The sequence below is a fragment of the Narcine bancroftii genome, chromosome 6 (genome assembly GCF_036971445.1).
Source record: "Narcine bancroftii isolate sNarBan1 chromosome 6, sNarBan1.hap1, whole genome shotgun sequence".
In the NCBI taxonomy this organism is placed as follows: Eukaryota; Metazoa; Chordata; class Chondrichthyes; order Torpediniformes; family Narcinidae; genus Narcine; species Narcine bancroftii.
In genome coordinates, this window is record NC_091474.1 from 14,761,012 (window position 1) to 14,780,839 (window position 19,828).

A 19,828-nucleotide genomic window follows, 5' to 3' on the forward strand; every position below is an offset into this window, starting at 1 on the left:
GCCTTGCTGCTTTCTGTGCTTCATCCAGTAGTTGTTCAGCATAAAGGACTGAGGGAGGATGGTAAGTGGCATTTTTGTCCAAGTTTCATCTAATCCGATGAGATTCCTTGATTGGAAATGATAAAAACATTTCCCGTGAGTACTCTCACCTGCCTTAATGCCGTTCTGCCTCCCCTCTGACCTGCCCAGGGGCCGTGAGGGCAGTGTCTGGGATGTGTAAAAGATATGATTCTATCAATCTGATAGTCCATTGCTTGATTAGTGTGTGGGACTGAATTTAAAATTTGGACACTGATCCCCAAATGTGAGGAATGCTTTTCAAGTTCAACTGAGCTGGACTTAACCCGATATTCAGTCCTGTTTTATTTTTGGATATCTTAAAGCAGTAGTTATAATGCAACCTATTGACTTGCTGGGAAAGTGAGATTTAACTATATTGCAGAGGGTCAATGGGTCTCACATGCAGGTCAGGTTCCATGTTTCCTCACCCAAGCAGCATCAGTGAACTAGATAGGTTTCTACAACAATTCAGCAGTTTTACAATGTTTTTTTAAAACTTTTTAAAAATATTCATTGAATTTAATTTCCATCCCTGGCATGATAGGATTTGAATCATGGTTCTAGATTGCTAACCTCGGTCTCTAACTTGCCTAGCCAATAACTCAGCCATTGCAACACATGGAAATGTTAAATAGACATCATATGTATTGGAGGCTCCTTGTATTGCTTTTCAAATATTTGATTCATGAAGTTAAGTGGAGATGGAACTGGAAGGGGAAAAAAACTGAAGTGGAGTCAAACATCAGCAGGAGCCATTTGAATTGTAACCAGATTCAAGGACTCCAGGAGTGAAACACAAAAGTCTGCAGTCGTTGAGATTGTGGTAAAAACACACACGTAGGAACTCAGCTGGTCCCGCAACATCCACAGGAAGTAAAGATATGTCACTGACGTTTCAGGCCTGAGCCCTTCTTCAAGGTAGAAGCAAAATGCAGCCAGGCATCTAAAGTAAAGATTAGAGAGAAAGAATAGGAGGGAGGAAAGGACGGGAGGGGGAGGGGTCAAGAACTCCAGGGCCAATCCCAATCCTGCTGTCTCCAATTTTCATTAATTTTTACAAGAAGGTAAACTGAATTGTAAATAAAAATTCTGCATCCATGATGTTAAACTGTATTTAAATGTGTCAAATATCCTCAATTAACAGTTGATTTTCAGTTTGCATGTTTTTTGAATTATGATTTTTGATGTCAGCTTTGGATTTTGATGCCTGCATTCTCAGATTTTTTTTAAACTTTGGCTTGTTTGGACTTGGGAGTCATAAATGTATCATTTTTAAGATTGAAAAGACATCGTGTTTTCAAATCTCTGTTGCAGTGTTCTCAAACAAATCTCACTTTGAAGTAAATTACCTCGAAATTTGATGGTGGTTGTCCATTAGTTTGCAATTCATTCAGAATACTTGATCCACCTGGGAGCAAGTAAAGCAAAACAAAGCTGGGCTGATCTGTTCAGCCGATGAGAAAAGTTCTATTATAATTTGCACATTTTGATGATTTCTTTATGTGATATCCATTTTTACGTAGAATGAATTATATTGCGCAATGAGGGTTTGATGTGAACATGGTAAACTTCTGACAACAAATAGGCGCTGTATAATTTAGCATCAAGATTCTTTTGAACTAAAGTGAAATATGGGAAAAGTTATGCTCTGGAACTATGAGAAACATAATAAATACGAGGTTACGCATGATGCGATATAATTGGTTACACAGGCTATATATCACACCCCAAAAGTTAAATAAATGGGATCCAACATTATCAGATAGATGTTTTCGCTGTAAGAAGGAAACGGGAACAACAGTACATGCAATTTGGGCATGTGAGAAAGTGAAAAAATTTTGGGAAGATCTAAATCAGATATTAAATAAAATCACAAAAAGCAACATACCAAAAAATCCAGAGATCTTTCTTCTAAGTGATATAAGAAGTAAAGAATTAGGCCTCAAACTGGATGAAGCGCAAAAAAGATTGATTATGATAGCCTTAGCTGTAGCAAAAAAATGTATAATGTCAACTTGGAAATCAGAAGAGAGCCTGAGAGTACAGCAGTGGTACATGGAAATGAATGAATGTATTCCATTGAAAAAAATAACATATAATTTAAAAAAATAAAGTCACATTATTTGAACAAATTTGGGAACCGTACATGGAACACAACAGAGAGGGCCTACCGCGGACCCTAAAATGATAGAATGAGAAGAAGACGAAATGAACTGACCCAGTGTGTAAAAGTAGATGACACAATTTTCTTGTTTATTTTCATTGTGTGATGACATTGTTTAATGGGTTTATTGTATTGTATATGTTGAACGTTTAATGGGTTTGGAGGGGGGTAGGAAGAAGGGAGGGGGGAAAAAAGGGGATAAAATGACACTGTGTATATTCAAGAGGGAAATGTTTGTGTATATTTTGATTAATATGGTTCATAATGTGAAAAATTAAAAAATTAAATTTAAAAAAAGATTATTTTGAACTGTTGTCCAGCAAATACATCAGATCATCAATAATCTAAAAAATTTTTAAATGCTGAAGGTACTCAAGGGTCAGGCAGTGGCTGCAGGAAGAGAAATAAAGTTGAGATTTCAGGTCAATATCATTTCATCAAAATTAATTTGATTCATCAGTTTAAACAGACGTTGCATATTTTTCCGAGTGAGTCAAGAACATGGGAGCCTAGTCTCAACACACAGGAACATTGCCCAGACTGAGAAGAGGAGGAAATTCTTCTCTGAAAACGTTGCGAACCTTTCAAAATTCCTACCTCAGAAATCTAATTACTCAAGGATGAGATTAATGAATTGACAAGATTCATCAGTACTGGAGCACGACAGGGCTCTGAACTTAATCTCCTGCTCTACTCATTTTGCACCTACAATGGTGTGGCCCGGTATGAAAATAGTGCCATTTACAAGTTCGCTGACAAAACTATGGAAGTGGGTTGTATAAAAAAAGGGGGATTGAAGACTTGGCTGAATGGTGCATCCACAAAAACCTCACGCTCAATGTTACCAAAACCAAGGAGCTGATTGTTGATTTAAGGAAGGGAAAATCTGTGTATGATCCAGTGTTTATTTGTGGATTAGAGGTGGAGAGGGTGAGCAAACTTAAGTCTTGGGAATTACAATCTTGGAGGATCCTTCCTGGACCCAACACACAAATGGCATCATGAAGAAAGCACAACAGCATCTCTACTTCCTCCAGAGTTTGCGGATATTTAGCAAGACATCGGAAACCCTGGCAAATTTCCACAAATGTGTGGTGGAAAGTGGTGCTGTCTGGCTGCATCAATGTCACTGAGTGAAAAGCCCTACCAAAAGGTAGCGGACACAGGACATCACAGGCAAAACTCTCCCCACCATCAAGAAAATCTACAAGGAACGCTGTTGTCGGAGAGCAGCAGCAATCACAAAGGATCCACATCACCCAGCACACGGTCTGTTCTTGCTGCTACCATCAGGAAAGAGGTGTCGGTGCCACAAGACTCGCACCACCAGTTTCAGGAACAGTTGCTCCCCCTCCACCAACAAACTCAAACAGGGACTCATTTAAGGACCCCTACTTGTGCACTTTATTGAATTTTCTTTTCTGTATTGGACAGTCACTTTGTTTATATTTCTTTATTTGTCTACATGGACATTGAGACCGTTTATTTTTGCACTGCCAATGAGTGGAAGTTCTGCTTCACCCGTTGGAAAAAAAAGAACCTCAGGGTTGTACGTTATATCATGTAATTCTCTGACAATAAATCTGCATCTGAAGCGAATTATTTCAAGAGATTGGTTGGAGAATTGGAATTGACAGTTATCAGAGCACCGATAAAATAGTGAAGCAGGCTGGAGGGATTTAGCCCACTCTTTATTTCATATATTCCACGTAACACTGTTCAACATGGCTTAAGGAATGTGTGGAGGAAAATGACTTTGTGAGCACCAGCCCATTATCTCTCAAATGTACCAGCCAGAAAATAGAATCTATGATACACTACCCCCAAAATAGCTCCTAACAATACAGTCCTTGTCTGTGAACAATCATAATCTCATTTTATTGGAACAGCATGTTCTTGTTTCTCCAGTGTATTGTGTAACCAAGAGGCATTGGCCAACCATTAACAATCTATTTAGCTGCTTAAATATTACAGAGAAAATGAATCCACAGATAAGGGTAGCTTTAAATCATGTAGAACTCCAACTCCCAAACATGTTAATCCTCTGTTCTGGCATAATGTATGCTTCCCAATGGAGTTATCAAACTGGAACACTGGTTGCAATCTGCACATTTAATTGAATTGGTCGAATCGTTTAAAACGAGTCATTAAATTACAGTGAGAGGCTGCGTTAAAAGAATTGATACAATAAAAAAAAGATAATGGACTGCTTGTGAAAGCAAATCCTTCTAAATCAATGCAAACTACAACTTATCTTTGGGTTACAAACTGAGACAAATTACATGAAAGTTATTGTGAGGTATGCTAAATTATTCAAATTATCAAGTTTCCAAAAAAAATGTTACATCAATATTATGAAGTTCACAATGTTCTCCTTAGAAGTGAGGAGATTATTGGTGGTCATGGGTAGTAGGAAATTATCTGAGAAAAGTGCAATGGAATATATATACTATCATTTTCCCCATCATGCGCTCAGACCATTATTTTAGTTTAAAGCTGAGAGTCACTCAATTAAATAATATTACATTGGATGTGGTGGTGAATACATCATCGTGGATTCCCATTTTCAATGTTTGTGATAGTACAGATTCTATCACCAATGTGTTTATGTACAGATGGTAGTGTAGGATGACTGTGATTGGCTGAGAGTGTAGCCACATCTACTGGCAGGTCTTAAAGGATTGCTCCGAGCCAGACCAGGTTATTCTGGACTGGTCAACCTACTTGTGATATGCTCCAGTCTTTTAGTTAATAAAAGCCTTGATTTGGATCAACAAGTCTTTGGTTCTTTTGACGTGCATTACAATGTTTTGTTGATATAATTGTGAATTTAAGATAGAGATGGAAATATGAGCATAATTCCTTCTTTCGTGACGTTGCCTCGTGTTATTAGGTCGTTCATCCTCATAAATTGATTGTTGCCAGACCTGGAAGATTATAAGGATGTGGCATTTGCAGAGAAAAATAAATTGGTTTAATTAAATTAACACTTTCTTTTGTATTTGTTTGTGCTGCTTGTCGGTTATGTGGTCATCGAGCAAGTCAGTCAGAGCCAAATATTTACGGCTCTCTCAATCTGGATGATGCGTTCAGACGGCACAGACCAGCAGCAGTTATCTCTTGAGAAACCAATTTCATTTTTCCTTCTGCTTGCAGCATGCAGTCATTTTCTTTTGAGGAAAGTACTGTTCATTATCATGCACACACACACACACACACACACACACACACACACACACACACACACACACACACACACACACACACACACACACACACACACCACAGACAAACAGACAGACACAGACACACACACACACACACACCACAGACAAACAGACAGACACAGACACACACACACACACACACTCCTCTGTTTTTCTGACCACTCCAAATTCCCTATAAAAGGTATGTATCACTGACCAGAAATTCTTTTGACTGGGGTAAAACGGTTGCATTGGTGTCAATCATTCCTCTTTGATGCAGTCCTTGCAACCAGAAGGGATTGGTTTGGAATGTAAAATGGTGAAATGAGAAAAGAAAACCGTTTATCAGAATATTTGAAGGAGAAAGGGTTTCCAAGAACGATGATGATTTGAGGTTGAGGAAAACGGCAATATGACAAAACCTCTGTTGCAAAAATAACCCATTCTCTTCATCAGGCTTGGAGCTCCAGAACTGACGCATCACAGATTGGCTGCCGAAGAGCAAATCCTTTTTTCAGCAAATTTGGTTTTATGACAAAATGGTCAGGAGATGTACAAACAGCAAATTAATGTGATTTAAGGAAATATTCAGTGAGACTGAAAATCCAAGGTAATCACCTCCACAACAGCTGCATTCAATAATTTCTCATTGATGCAATAATATTTTTTAATATATTTTACTGCAGTCTTGTATAATCTAAAATAATTGTCCATGTCAACATTCTTTTCTATCTTTGAAGATTAAGGACTTAACATGCCCAGCTTGATCACAGACTGAGCAGGAGAGGGGCTTCTCTAACCCAGCCTGATACCACAAGCAGGATGTCTGTCCCTCTCATTTTCTCTCACTGCCTTGTCAGGTATAAAGCCTTGACTTGGGATTTTGCAGTGACAACACGTCTGAAAATTAAAGGAGTTGCCAGAATCATTAGTACATAGTTATTTATTTATTTGACAACATTTCCACTGTCATCAAACAGTCACAACATCATCGGCGAAATAGCTAAGACAAATGGAATGGATACAGCTCGATTGTGGACACTTGTTCCAAAGGGAGCCACGATCTCTTCACTCTCGACCACATGCGTGAGTTGGACTGCATCGAGGCCAGCCAGCATTACTAACTCCAGGTAAAGTTTCCCCTCGTGCATTTTAAAGGCACAGAGACTAAGGCCGGCAAATTGAGGAGCTTCCATCCAACTCTCTGGAGTTGGAATACAGCAGCCAACAACGAAGCTTAAAATAACTATTGCCAACACCTGTTGTGTTATCTGACCATTAATAGGAAAGAGTCGAATCCAACATATTGGGCCACATTAAGGGTGGGCGGAGAAATTGCTGACCTGGTAAATGGCAATTCTGGATTGGGTCTTGTGGTAATGATCCAGAATTGATAAGACAGATAAAGGTCAGGAACTTTCAAGAGGCAATGATTATAATGTGATAGAATTTTTCCTGCAGTTTGAGAGGGAGAAGCTGAAATCAGATGTGTCCGTATACCAACAGAACCAAGGGGACTGTAGAGGTATGAGAGAGGAACTGGCAAAAGTTGATTGGAAAGGCACACGAGCAGAGATGACAGCAGAGCAGCAATGGCTAAAGTTTCTGCGAGAAATAAGGAACATGCAGGACAACGAAGAAGAAATATTTGAATGGAAAAATGACCCAACTCTGGCTGACAAGAGAAGACAAAGCCAAAGTAAAGGCTGGGGAAGCTTTTAAAAGACTATGGAAAAAAACTAAAGGTCATTAAGAAGGAAAAGATGAACTTTAACACATATAATATCAAAAAGTATACTAAAAGCTTTTTAATATGTTATAAGTAAATATAGGACCGATAGAAAATGATGCGAGAGTAATAATAATAGGAGACAAGGAGATGGCAGAGGAAATAAATTAGTATTTGCATCAATCTTCACTGTGGAAGACATTAATAGTATACTGGACTTTCAAGGGTATCAGGGAAGAGAGATGAGTGCAGTCACGATCTCCAGAGAGAAGGTGCTTGGGAAGCTGAAAGGTCCAAGGGTAGATAAGTTTCTCGGACCAGATGGAATGCACCATCGGGTTCTGAAAGAAGTTTGTGGAGACTCCAATTATGATCTTCCAAGGATCAATACATACTGGCATGGATCCAGAGGACTGGAAAATTGTCAAGGTCACTCTGCTATTTAAAAAGGGAGAGAAGCACCAGAAAGGAAATTATATACCTGTTAGTCTAATATCGGTGGTTGTGAAATTGATTGCCAAAGATGAGGTTATGGAGTAACTGGAGGGGCATGACAAGATAGGGCAAAGTCAGCATGGTTTCCTTAAGGGAGTATCTTGCCTGACAATATTCAGCATTTTTTGAGAAAACCACAAGCAGGCTGGACAAAGGACACACAGTCAATATTGTATATATGGACTTTCAAAAGACCTTTGACAACGTGACACACATGAGGCTGCTTCACAAAACAGGAGCGCATGGAATTACAGGAAAGATGCTTGCATGGGTAGAGCATTGGCTGATTGGTAGGAAACAAAGTGAGAATAAAGTGGTCCTATTCTGGTTGGCTATCAGAGTGGTCAGTGTTGGGCCACTTCTTTTAACAAATGTTAATTATTTGGATTACTGAATAAATGGCTTTGTAGCCAAGTTTGAAGATAATATAAATATAGGGGGAGGGGAAGGTAGAGAAGGGAAAGAGAGAAGCTGCAGAGAGACTTAGATTAGGTGAATGGGCAAAGGTAGCAAATTAAATACAATGTTGGAAAGTGTAGAGTCATGCACTTTGGTAGAAGGAATGAAGGGGGTGACTATTATTTGGATGGGGAGATCATTCAAATTTCAGAGGTGCAAAGGAACTTGGGAGTCCTCGTGCATAATACCCTAGAGGGTAACCTCTTGGTTGAGTCGGTGGTGAAGAAGGCAAATGCAACGTTGACATTCATATCAAGAAGAATAGGATAAGAGCAGGAAGGTGATGTTGAGCCTTTCTAAGACACTGGTGAGACTTCACTTAGAGCATGGAGTACATTTTTGGACTCCTTGTTTGACGAAGGATGTGCTGACATTGGAGAGGGTTTAGACAAGATTTACAAGAATGATTCCTGGAATGAAGGGATAAGCAGATGAGGAGCATTTGACAGGTATTCCTTGGAGTTCAGAAGAATGAAGTGGGACCTCTTGAAAACATTTCAAATGTTGAAAGGCATGGACAAAGAAGGTGTGACCAAGTTGTTTCCCATGATAGAAGAGTCAAGGAAAGAAGGGCACAACTTCAGGATTGAAGCGCACCAATATTAAAATAGAGATGTGAAGGAATTTTTTTAATCCACAGAATGGTGAAACTCTGGAATTTTCTGCCATAGGCGGCTGTGGAAGCCTGGTCATTGGGTGTATTTAAGGCAGAGATTGATAGATATCTTAACAGTCAGGGTATCAAAGGCAGGGGAGTAGCGCTGAGTTGGAGAATGGTTCTGCTCATGATGGAATGGCGGGATGGGCCAAGTGGCCTACTTCTGATCCTATATCTTCTATATTCCTGTGCAGGACCAGACATCAAAAAGAGCTGTCACGAAGAAAAACATGAAACATTTCCAAAAGTAAATGTAAAAATAGGTAAAAAAAAGATATGCATCAAATAAATTTTTCCTATCTCTTTAGTTCATCAGATGAGGATTTTTCCAAATTGCAACCTCCTGAATCCAATTAGCATCACCCAGTTCAGTAAAATGTGTAATGACTCAAAAAGACGGCGCACAAGAAAGGGAATATTAATCTCTGTGAGAGAGATGTGTGAAATAAATTTTACAGGACTGATTCCTTTTCCGCTCTTTAATTTCCCTCCTTCATTTGAAAGCAATTTATCTTGCATATCATCTTTTGCGATGACAAAGAGGAGCTGTTTCTGAACTCTAGATTTCTCTCCAGTAATACAGATGTAATTGTTGCTTGAAATTGTTTCAACTAAAATGCATTTTATTGGAACGTGATTTTACAGCAGCAAAGATGATCGAGATGCACAAAGAACAGATTCTGAGTTGAGTTAAATAAGAATTCTGCAGATATTGCAATTGTGCTTAAATACACAGTAAGTGCTGGAGAAACCCAGCAGATCAGATGAACACTGTGTGACCTGTGGAGTTTCTCCAGCACTTTTGTGTATTAAAAGCATTCTGAATGGAAGCTGTTTTCACTGCTGTGATATACTGGCTAAGCTCATGATGTCAATAAATTATTTTGTATGTTTTGAATGAAGGTAGGAAACCGGAGCAACAGGGAAAACCCACGCAGACATGGGGAGAACGTACAACCTCCTTGTAAACAGCGTGGGATTCAAACCCCTGTTCCACTGTAAAGGTGTTACACTAATTTGATAGAGGTATTCAAAATTATAAGGGGGATGGATAGAGTCCATGTGTCCTTTTCCACTTCGAGTGGGGAAGATTCAAACAAGAGGGCATGGATTGAGAGTAAAAGGGGAGAAGTTTAAGGGAAACATAAGGGGAAATGTCTTCATGCAGCGGGTGGTGGGGTATGGAATGAGCTTCTGGCAGTGGTGGGAGAAGCAAGATCGATGTTAATATTCAAGGATAGTTGGATAGGTATATAGGTATAGGGGTGTGGAGCATTATGGGCCAAATGCGGCTCAGTGGGACTAGGTGGGAGATGATGTTCGGCACAGACTAGTAGGGCCAAACTGGCCTGTTTCTGTGCTGTAAACGATTATATGGTTATTATATATATTATATTAACCGCTACGCCGACCATGTCATCCACAGTTGTAAGTTTGGACATACCGTGTGCTAGTTTAAATAGTGAAAACACCGAAATGCTGGAGGAACTCAGCTGCTGTTTTCAGCATCTATAAGAGACCAAGCTCCGTTGGCGACGTTTTGGGCCTGAGTCCAAAAATGTGGGCAATATAGCTTTGTCTCATAGATGCTGAAAACACCACCCGAGTTCCTCCAGCATTTTGGTGTTTCATCCACAATCACTGCATCTGCAGTGTTTTGGCAGTTTAAATAGGACAACGCCTCAGAATATATGTACAATGTCAATAAATTTCATTCTTTCTTCCAATCCTCCAATTTTGTTTTCACTTATGATGTGGAGACATCTTTATTTTGCCCTCCAACTCCCTGCCGTTGTAAACAATTCTTTCCAGCATTTTCTATCTCACCCATAGAGCAATTCTTTGAGGCACAAGCCTGAATTCTTTTTTCTCTTCACCTCTCATTCCAGTTTCTTTCTTGTTGCTCATTCAATTCTTTATCCCACATGTATTTGGCTCATCATCTTTGCAGCAAGATTTACTTCACTCTTGTCATTGGTAGAAGTAGTATGACCCTCTCTTAGACTGCATACCCATGCCACCATTCTTGAATGGTCATCATTCTCTCCTTGTCTCTCTGGGCTCTGATTTTTTCTGTGTCTTCCAATATCACCGCACTGCTGCCCCCAACCTCTCACCCTGCTCTGCAAAATCCTGCAACTCACCAGCCTCTAACTCTGTTCAAGTTTTCTGTCTCTTGTACAAGCCTCATGGGTTTATTTTTTATTTATAACATGGAAGAAGCCGATTCTGGCCAGTGAGTCCCAATCAACCAACACTATACATTACAGAGGGTGAGAGGAAACCAGTGCTGAAGTTGGAGAAGATACAAACGAGGTTCACTGGGATGGTTCCAGGAATGAAAGGGTTATCAAATGAGGAGCTTTTGACAGCTCTTGGCTTGAATTCTTTGGAATTTAGTAGTATGAAGGGGGATCTCATTAAAACATTGCAAATGTTGAAAGCCCTGGACAGAATAGATGTAGAAAGGTGGTTTCCCCTAGTGGGAGAGTTAAGGACAAGAGGGGGTAACTTCAAGATTGAAGGACTTCTGCTGAGAACAGAAATGCACAGGTATTTCTTCAGCCAGAGGGTGACAAATAGGGAGGCCAGGTCATTGGGTGTTTTTAAGACAGAGATTGATATGTTTTTGATTAGCCAGTGCATCAAAGGTTATGGGAGAAGGTCGAGCAGTGGGGCTGAGTGGGAAAATAGATCAGCTCATGGGTAGGGCAGACTCGATGGACTAAATAGCCTATTCCTGCTCCTATGTCTTATGGCCTTTTTGTTGATCAACAACAACAATTAACATAAAAATTAAAGTTTCAAATAACACTGACTTAAAAAACTTTTTTTTTAGCAGAGTGGATGAGTCCCTTTTCAAATGAAAGGGGCTACCCGAGATATACCAGGCATGGAGGCTGCATAAAGCTGAGGGGTCAGATCCCCTCACCTCAGTACTTTATGCAATCTGTAGACCTGCCACCGACTGGTCTGCAACATTTGTTGTGCTTTTGCACTTCTCAGTGGAATCACCAGCTAGCCATCTCTGCAATTCTGTTCAAGGACGCACTCAATTTTAGGGTGCATATTATCATTTAAGCAAAAGATTTTTGTCTTACAAGGATGCATTTACATGTCCACGGTTGGTGTAGCAGTTACCGCAACGCCTTTTGCAGCGCCAGAGTTCAGGACCGGACCTGGGTTCCATTCCCGCACTGTCTGTAAGGAATTTGTAGGTTCTTCCCATGTTTGCATGGGTCTTCTCCGGGGGCTTCGGCTTTCTCCCACCCTTCAAAACGTACCGGGGGTGTAGGTTAATGGGGTGTAAATTGGGTGGCATGGACTTGTAGGGCCAAATTGGCCTGTTACTGTGCTGTATGTTGAAATTTTTTAAAATGTTTTTAAAAATTAGAGACCTCCTTTCCTCATAGCATCTTATAATTTCTGTGAGTCACAATACCTCCAAAACCCCAAATAAAATAAATTATTCACATGGTTTACCCTCAGCATGGTACAAACACTTGTTCTGCGCACTTCCTTACTACATTTACTGACAGGTTCCAAGAGACTGCGCAGTGTTTGTTTCTCTAATTACAGTGAGAAAAAAATTCCAAGTTGTCGTTCAAGCCTTCAGCTGTCAGTAAAGGTGGGCATCACTGCTGCACAGCAGTTGATGTTGTCGGACACGTGCCTAACACCAGGCAAGCATCAGGAAACCCGAAGTGTTTTGTCACCAGAAGCAACCAGGCCCACTGTGATCCCCATTCCACCGATATATGGCAGTCAGTGTGATCTTCTGTGAACAGAATGACATTTGTATGCAAATCACACTTGAAAAATCATGCGCAGAAGCGGCCTAATTTCCAGTCAATCCTTTCAAATTTGGAATTAATGGTGTGTTACCTTTACTGAATCCAAGGGAAAAAAAAGTACTGTAGCAATAAAAAATTAAAACATGCAGTTTCACAGTTAACAGGTCCATCAATTAACTCAATTTCCAGAGAACCTGCAAGCTATGAGGAGATCATTTCCATGGTTAACAACTGGACCATTCAGCAACAGTTTCATAATAAATTATTTTTACTAAATTACTCTTGAAACAGGCGCTCAATTCATGGTGGGAAGCGATCACCAGGTGGAAAGAGAGCACCAGATTTCTTTGAACCATTACCTCTATCCAACTGGTAATCTCCCCATTAAAACCTGTTTACCTCCCGCCCCCCCTCCCCCCATTTCCCCCTCTGCCCTCCGCACACTTGTGAATTGATTCCTCATTGGTCCGGTCTGGGGCATTGCCTGATTAGTGCTGAAAGCACTGGCGATATCCTGACAGTTTCAGTAGCAAAGGAGAGTATGTTTTGCCATCCGAGTGGAGGTACAACAATCAAAATGGCTGCTAGTGAAGGAAATATCACAGGGAACTGGAGACACACGAGAGGCAGCAGATGCTGGAATCTGGAGCCCAAAAAAAACCCAATCTGCTGGAGGAACTCAGCAGGTTGAGTATCATCAGTGAGAGAAAAAGAATGGTTGACGTTTTGAAACATGATCCACTGAATTCACCCAGCAGATCTGTTTCTTTTGCTCCATCAACTGCTCTGCGTTCAGAGCAGGAATGCTAATTATTACACTTCTCCCAGGAGTAACGGGGAAATATAAGTAGTTACTGTGGAGGTTAATTTTATTCACAATCTTGTTAACAACTTAGACCAACAGCTTTATACATTTTGTAAGGTAATTTAGAAAGTAATTGGGAGAGAGGGGAAATACCTAAAGATTATCTGGGTGTAGGTTAAGCATTTTAGAGGTAAAAAATTTTGAGATTTTGGAGGATCCCTCAATTCTCGTCGCTCGAATTGCTATTATTTTATTGCCACCAGAAAATAATGTCTTTTTGTTTTCTTGATCAGTGTTTTTCAGTGACAATTAGTGTTTGGAATTTCAAGCCAAGATCATGTCAAAGAATGTGGTGGCAAAAACTGCCAAAAGAATGATAGAAATTAATTTTACACTGTAATAATCCAGCTTCGACTACTAGTTAATTTGACAAATGAGCTGCATTTTACTGCTCCGGTGGTCTTCCAGTTAATGATTACAGTAATAGTTCCTGGAACAATTTTTTTTCAAAAATCACAAACCTTGTTCTCATTACATGGAGAAAACTGCTGCAAACCTATATTTAATAACACTTAATCTGATTCAATTTAAGGTAAGAAATTCCAAAAAAAAGAGCAGAGAGTGAAAATGTTTTTGGGTGAAACAATTGTTGTCTTTCTCAGTTAACAAACCAATTCATTAAGTCTTTCGTTAGCAATCTCTTTGCCAGATTATAAAAATCTGACTGTTTTGTCAGATGTGCCCTTTAATAATGCCTGCAGCACCCACCACCCCCCCCCCCCCAAACCCCAATCACTGGGATCTGCAATTGTCATCTGTTTGAAAACTGCAAGCTGTCACGCATTGTCAACACATAAACTGCCTTTTGTCATACTTTGTTGTCATCTTTGATGGTACTGTTGTTTGTGTGTCCTGTGAGGGGGCTTGTGCCTCAAACAGGCTACACCATTTCTTGGTTTTCAAATGGAGCAAAAATATTAGATGCTGGAAATCCAAAACAAATACAGGAACTACTGGAAGAGCTCAACACATCAGTGCGTAGATAAACAGGTGATATTTTGGGCCAAGAGCACTCAAAGCCGGAAAAGTGGGAAAAAGCAAGATTGTTTTGTACTTTTATTGATATGGTTGCACATTTTGTTCTTCTTTTTCTCTCTTCTGTTTCCAACTGCTGATTTTTAAAGTAATTCTTACATGGCTAATGTAGCCTCCACCCTTCTTTCTCCTGGCAACTTAAAACACATACACACTCTTTTCTTTCTTTTCTGTTTCTGGTGAGGAATCTCTGATCTGAAACATAACTCTGTAACTTCTGCCCTGTGAATCCAGCTTTGTCTTGCCTCTGATCTCCACAATTCACGTGGGTGTAGATGATCATTGGGAGAATGTCTTTAACCCGATGCATCTGATACTGATGATTATCCCTCTTCCCTCGCCCCTGCACACTGCTGGCTAATGGTTGAACATTGTCCTATCCTGTAAAGTATGTGTGGTGATATGTAATTACACCACTAGGTCACCAGGGGTCATCCCGGTGACCTTGTACATAAAGCAGTCCAGAGCTACAGTCTAGCCTTCCAGGTTGGTCTTGCAGAGAGACAAGACCTCTTAGTGTACATATTAGTTTATTAAATTGTACTGACAATAACCACAACAGCAGTGCGAGTATAAGACACCTTTAATAAACTAATATGTACACTAAGAGGTCTTGTCTCTCTGCAAGACCAACCTGGAAGGCTAGACTGTAGCTCTGGACTGCTTTATGTACAAGGTCACCGGGATGACCCCTGGTGACCTAGTGGTGTAATTGCATATCACCACAGTATGCTCGGCATCAATCCCCCAGGCTGATGTTTCCCAAAGTTGAGCTGATTGCTGATGTACCTTCCAGAGATAAAATGCTAATTTTTCAGTCATAGTCGATGCGCTTCTCAATTTTAACATCTCAACTGAATGACAGGGATGGGCCAAAAATGAAACAGCAGAGATTTGAGTGGCAAATCAAAGTGGCTACTCTGTGTTCCGAAGCAAGAACATTCATGTTTGATTCCCATATTCTGTCTATCAATCAATAAGCTAAAGGCGATGAGGTCAATAAAAATCCCTGTAATATTTCCTTCACTAGCAGCCATTTCCCTTAAGTGGTAGGCAACCTCCCGCAAGAAAGATGGAAGTGTATTTAGCCATCCTCATGGAATCATTTGTACGATGAGACTGGACATCGGGATTAATTTGTGATCAGCTTGTAGTAAGTGAGGAAGTGGAGAAGGTGAAGTTGTTCTGTAATATTGCAGGAGGTTGAAGGAAAGGAAGGAAGGAATAAGAGTGGGTCAGCAAATGCTTTGAGGCTATGTCCTGGAATCAAGTTTGCCACATTTTTTCACTTGCGGCATAATTAAGCTGGCACTAATCAGCAGACTTTGATTGGAATCTTCACCCTCTTCGGCAAATCGAGGCTGATTTGCTTTCACTCCAGTCCTATGGGTTTTATGGAGGCTAATGTAAGATCTTATTGTTGGATTTGGAGGATTTTACAAATTCATTATTGATGGTATCTCTCCAGGTGCCAATTGTAAGTAGTTCGTGACAGGAGGGGAGAGATCAGAGCTGCTTGAGAGACAGTGAGTTTTTTTTGTTGTTTAAGGTATTGATTGACAAGCACTTTATTACTGAAATGGTCAAAGGATGTGCTACCTTATTAAGGGTGATGGTGAATTTTATTCTGGAGGTCTGATTTCAGTGAGAGATAGCTCCTAAGATTTAGGAAATGATGCAGGGTTTCATCACGGACATTTAATATTCGGTGTGGTTTTGAAGTGGACTTTTGTTTTTTTCAATTGTATATCCAGACAAGAATGGATATAGCAACCCAGGAGTGCATAAACATGTAGGAATAACCTTGGTTCAGGAATGAAGTTAAACAACACCCTGCCTTATTCAGAACATGTTCAAGGCTCCATAGAGTATTCAAAACTGACCAGACTTGGCTGAATACAGTTTCTAACTAATTATGTTTCCTGTCCACCTGTATTAAACATGATCCAGATTTATCAATGGGTATGACAGGGAAATTATTGATCTTTGTAACTGTACAATTGTAGAAAAGAACTCGTGGAATCGCATGTGTGTGTTGCCTGATATAGTAACCTTGAAAATGATTTCATCCTTCCTTGGCTGAGTTGTTTGCACCGTTTCAGTGAAATCTTTTAATTTTTGCAAATACACATTCAGTTGAGTGCCAGCTTTTTTATTGAGTTGAGACACTCTTTCCAATTTGTAGTTTGACCTTGTGTAGGTGGCAGGAAGTGAGAGGAAGCAATCCGCATGACATCACTGTCATCTTGAGTGTTCTCATTTTGACCACAGCTTCAATTAAGCCTGCCTCGATGCTGGCCTGCACTCCCTCTTCCTGAGGGCAACTCCAGTTGGATTTTACCTCTCCTGTTGTGCACCAACTGAGATCCAACTGCATGCCAGTCATCATCGTGCAAACTTACAATGTAGATTTTGGGGAGGATACAGCTGGCGATGAGTGTGGGAGTTGCAAATGCAAAGCGTAGGTGGGCACATTAAAGTGTGAGAATTTTACAAATGAGAATTGATTGAAATGGTCGCAACATGAGTCAGGGACGTCACTAATGGAACAGTGTCAGATGTTATAATCATCTGACGTATAGGATGTGACAATTGAAGATCCATTTACAGATCTTGTGAGGTTCATGAACCTTTTGATATATTGCATCCAGATCCTTGTGGCTAAATTCCATGGCTATCTGCTCCCACTGCTTTCAGACCACGTAGCTGGAGGATATCCCCTTCCTTTTCTATCTCATCATCTTTACACTTACTCCATCGCTTCCAGTGGAATGTCCAAAATTCTTGGAGTCAAAATAAGGAAATGCTGGAGGAATTTAGCCGGTCTTGTAACGTCCTTTGGAGGTAAAGATATATTATCGACGTTTTGGGCCTGAGTCCTTCTTCAATCTGTTTTACTCCAAAATCAAATTTAAATTTAGACATATAGCACAGTAACAGGTCTTTTCAGCCCACGTGCCTGTGCCACCCAATTCCGTGGGTGACACAGTTGGTGTAGTGGTTAGCACAACACTTTACAGCACCAGCGATCAGGACCGGTGTTGGAATCCCACGCTGTCTGTCAAGAGTTTGTACATTCTCCCCGTGCCTGCGTGGGTTTTCCCCAGGGGCTCTGATTTCCTCCCACCGTTTGAAAAGTAGCAGGGGGTGTAGGTCAATTGGGTGGCACTAACTTGTGAGCCCAAATGGCCTGTTACTGTGCTGTGTGTCTGAATTTTAAAAATTAAATACACCCAATTGACTTACACCCCTGGTACATTCCAGAGCCCCTGGGGAAAACCCACGCAGACATAGGGAGAACATAAAATCACCTTACAGACAGAGCAGGATTTGAACCCCAGTCCCATTCGCAGGAGCTATAACAGTATTGCACAAGCCACTAACCTAACCAAGCCACCCTTGGAGGCTTCTTGGAGACTTCTCACTTGTAAATTCTGCCATTCTCCTCTGTTCTCCAGGCCAGTATCTGCACCAGACTGATCTTCTTCCCAAAGGAATGGCATAAACTAGCTTTAAGCAGAATAGTCTCGTCATTATGACAATAGCCCCTTGCAGATTCATTAAATCAATCAACACTACACTTCCCATTGGCTTAACACTGAAATGAGTGGACAGCACACAGTTTGTGCCTCAAATAGTAATAGAACATTACAGCCCATCTAGTCCATGCTGACCTATTTATTCCACTCAGTCCCATTGACCTACACCAATACATTCCCCCATGGCCCTTCAATCCACGTACCAATCCAATCTTCTTTCAAATATCAAAATTGAATGTGCATCCACCATGTCTATTAGCAGCTCATTCCACACTCTCACCAGTCTAAGTGAAGAACTTTCCCCTCATGCCCTTAAATGTTTCACCTGACTTCCTTAACCCATTCTCTCTTTCTTGTCTCAGCCAACCTCAGTTGGAAAAGGCTGTTTTCATTGACTCTATTGATAACTCTCATCATGTATCAAATCTTCACTCCTTCTCTAATGCATGAGGGAATAAAGTTGACGCGATTTAACCTTTCCTCCTAACTCAGTTCTTCAAGTCCTGGCCACATTCTTACAAATTTTCTCTGCAATCTTTCAATCTTGTTGGTATCTTTCCAAAATGTAAAAGGATAGTGAACAACACATTGACCTCACCAATGTCTTGTACAATGTCAACTTTGCAGCCCAACTCCTCTACCCAGAATTTGATTTATTGAAGCCAATATTCTAAAAGCCTCCTTTATGATCCTAGCTATCTGTGGTGCCAGTTTCTGTAGCCTCTGCAGTTCTCTCTGGTTTACAGCAAGTATTACCATGGTCATCCTCCAAAAAGACTTGACAAATGTCATGAATCACACATTTCAGAGGGCTGTTGAATTAAGACATCACTATATAAGGAACTGCACTTAGATGTTTTGTTTTCCTTTTGCTTAACTCTTTTTTTGATGTACACAATGAGCTGCTGAGGAATTCAGTGGGTCTCTGAAGTGTCAAATATCAAACAGGGTAGCACATTGTTTTCATAGCCATTTTGACAGTATTCACTCTTAAATAATTAACCTTTCAAGGAACGATGACAGATAAAAGACCATGAGTTTCTCAGAAGCTGATCTCCCAAGGTTCATTTACTAGTTTGGTCCTAGATTTTGATTTAAATTCAAGCTGTATCCTGGGCATTGTCAGGACAGCACAGTTGGTGCAATGGTTACCACAATGCCTTTACAGTACCAGCAATTAAAACCGGGATTCAAATCCCACGCTGTCTATAGGGAGTTTGTGCATTCTCCCCGTGTCCACGTGGGGTTTCCCCAGGGGCTCTGGTTTCCTCTCACCAGGGGTGTAGGTTAATTGGGTGGCAAGGACTTGTGGGACGAAATGACCAGTTACTGTCCTTATGTCTTTTAAAAAAAAACTTTCTCTTCTCCAAATGCAGAGAGTGAAAAGGCTTTGGAATGTCAAGATATCAAACCACCCACTGTGGATTATCCAACCATTTAACCATATAACCACTTACAGCACAGAACAGGCCAGTTCGGCTCTACTAGTCCATGCCATAACAAATCCCCACCCTCCTAATCCCACTGACCAGCACCCGGTCCATACCCCTCCAGTCCTCTCATATCCATGTAACTATCCAGTCTTTCCTTAAATGTAACCAATGATCCCGCCTCAACCACGTCTGCCGGAAGCTCATTCCACATCCCTACCACCCTTTGCGTAAAGAAATTTCCCCTCATGTTCCCCTTATAATTTTCCCCCTTCAACCTTAAACCATGCCCTCTAGTTTGAATCTCCCCCACTCTTAATTGAAAAAGCCTATCCACGTTTACTTTGTCTGTCCTTTTTAAAATCTTAAACACCTCTATCAAGTCCCCTCTCAA

General features: G+C 40.5%; 1 protein-coding gene across 32 annotated transcripts in view; it reads left to right on the plus strand.

Moving 5' to 3' along the window:
- Positions 1-19,828, plus strand: part of LOC138735739 (disks large-associated protein 4-like) — a 482,104-nt gene that overhangs the window by 293,587 nt on the left and 168,689 nt on the right. Inside the window, exon 6 of one of the 32 annotated variants that reach the window (XM_069884067.1) lies at positions 5,887-6,040. The exons of the other annotated variants lie outside the window; for them this stretch is intronic. The gene's annotated coding sequence lies outside the window, so the exon portion shown is untranslated. The remainder of the gene's footprint in view (positions 1-5,886; positions 6,041-19,828) is intronic. 32 annotated transcript variants of the gene reach the window in all.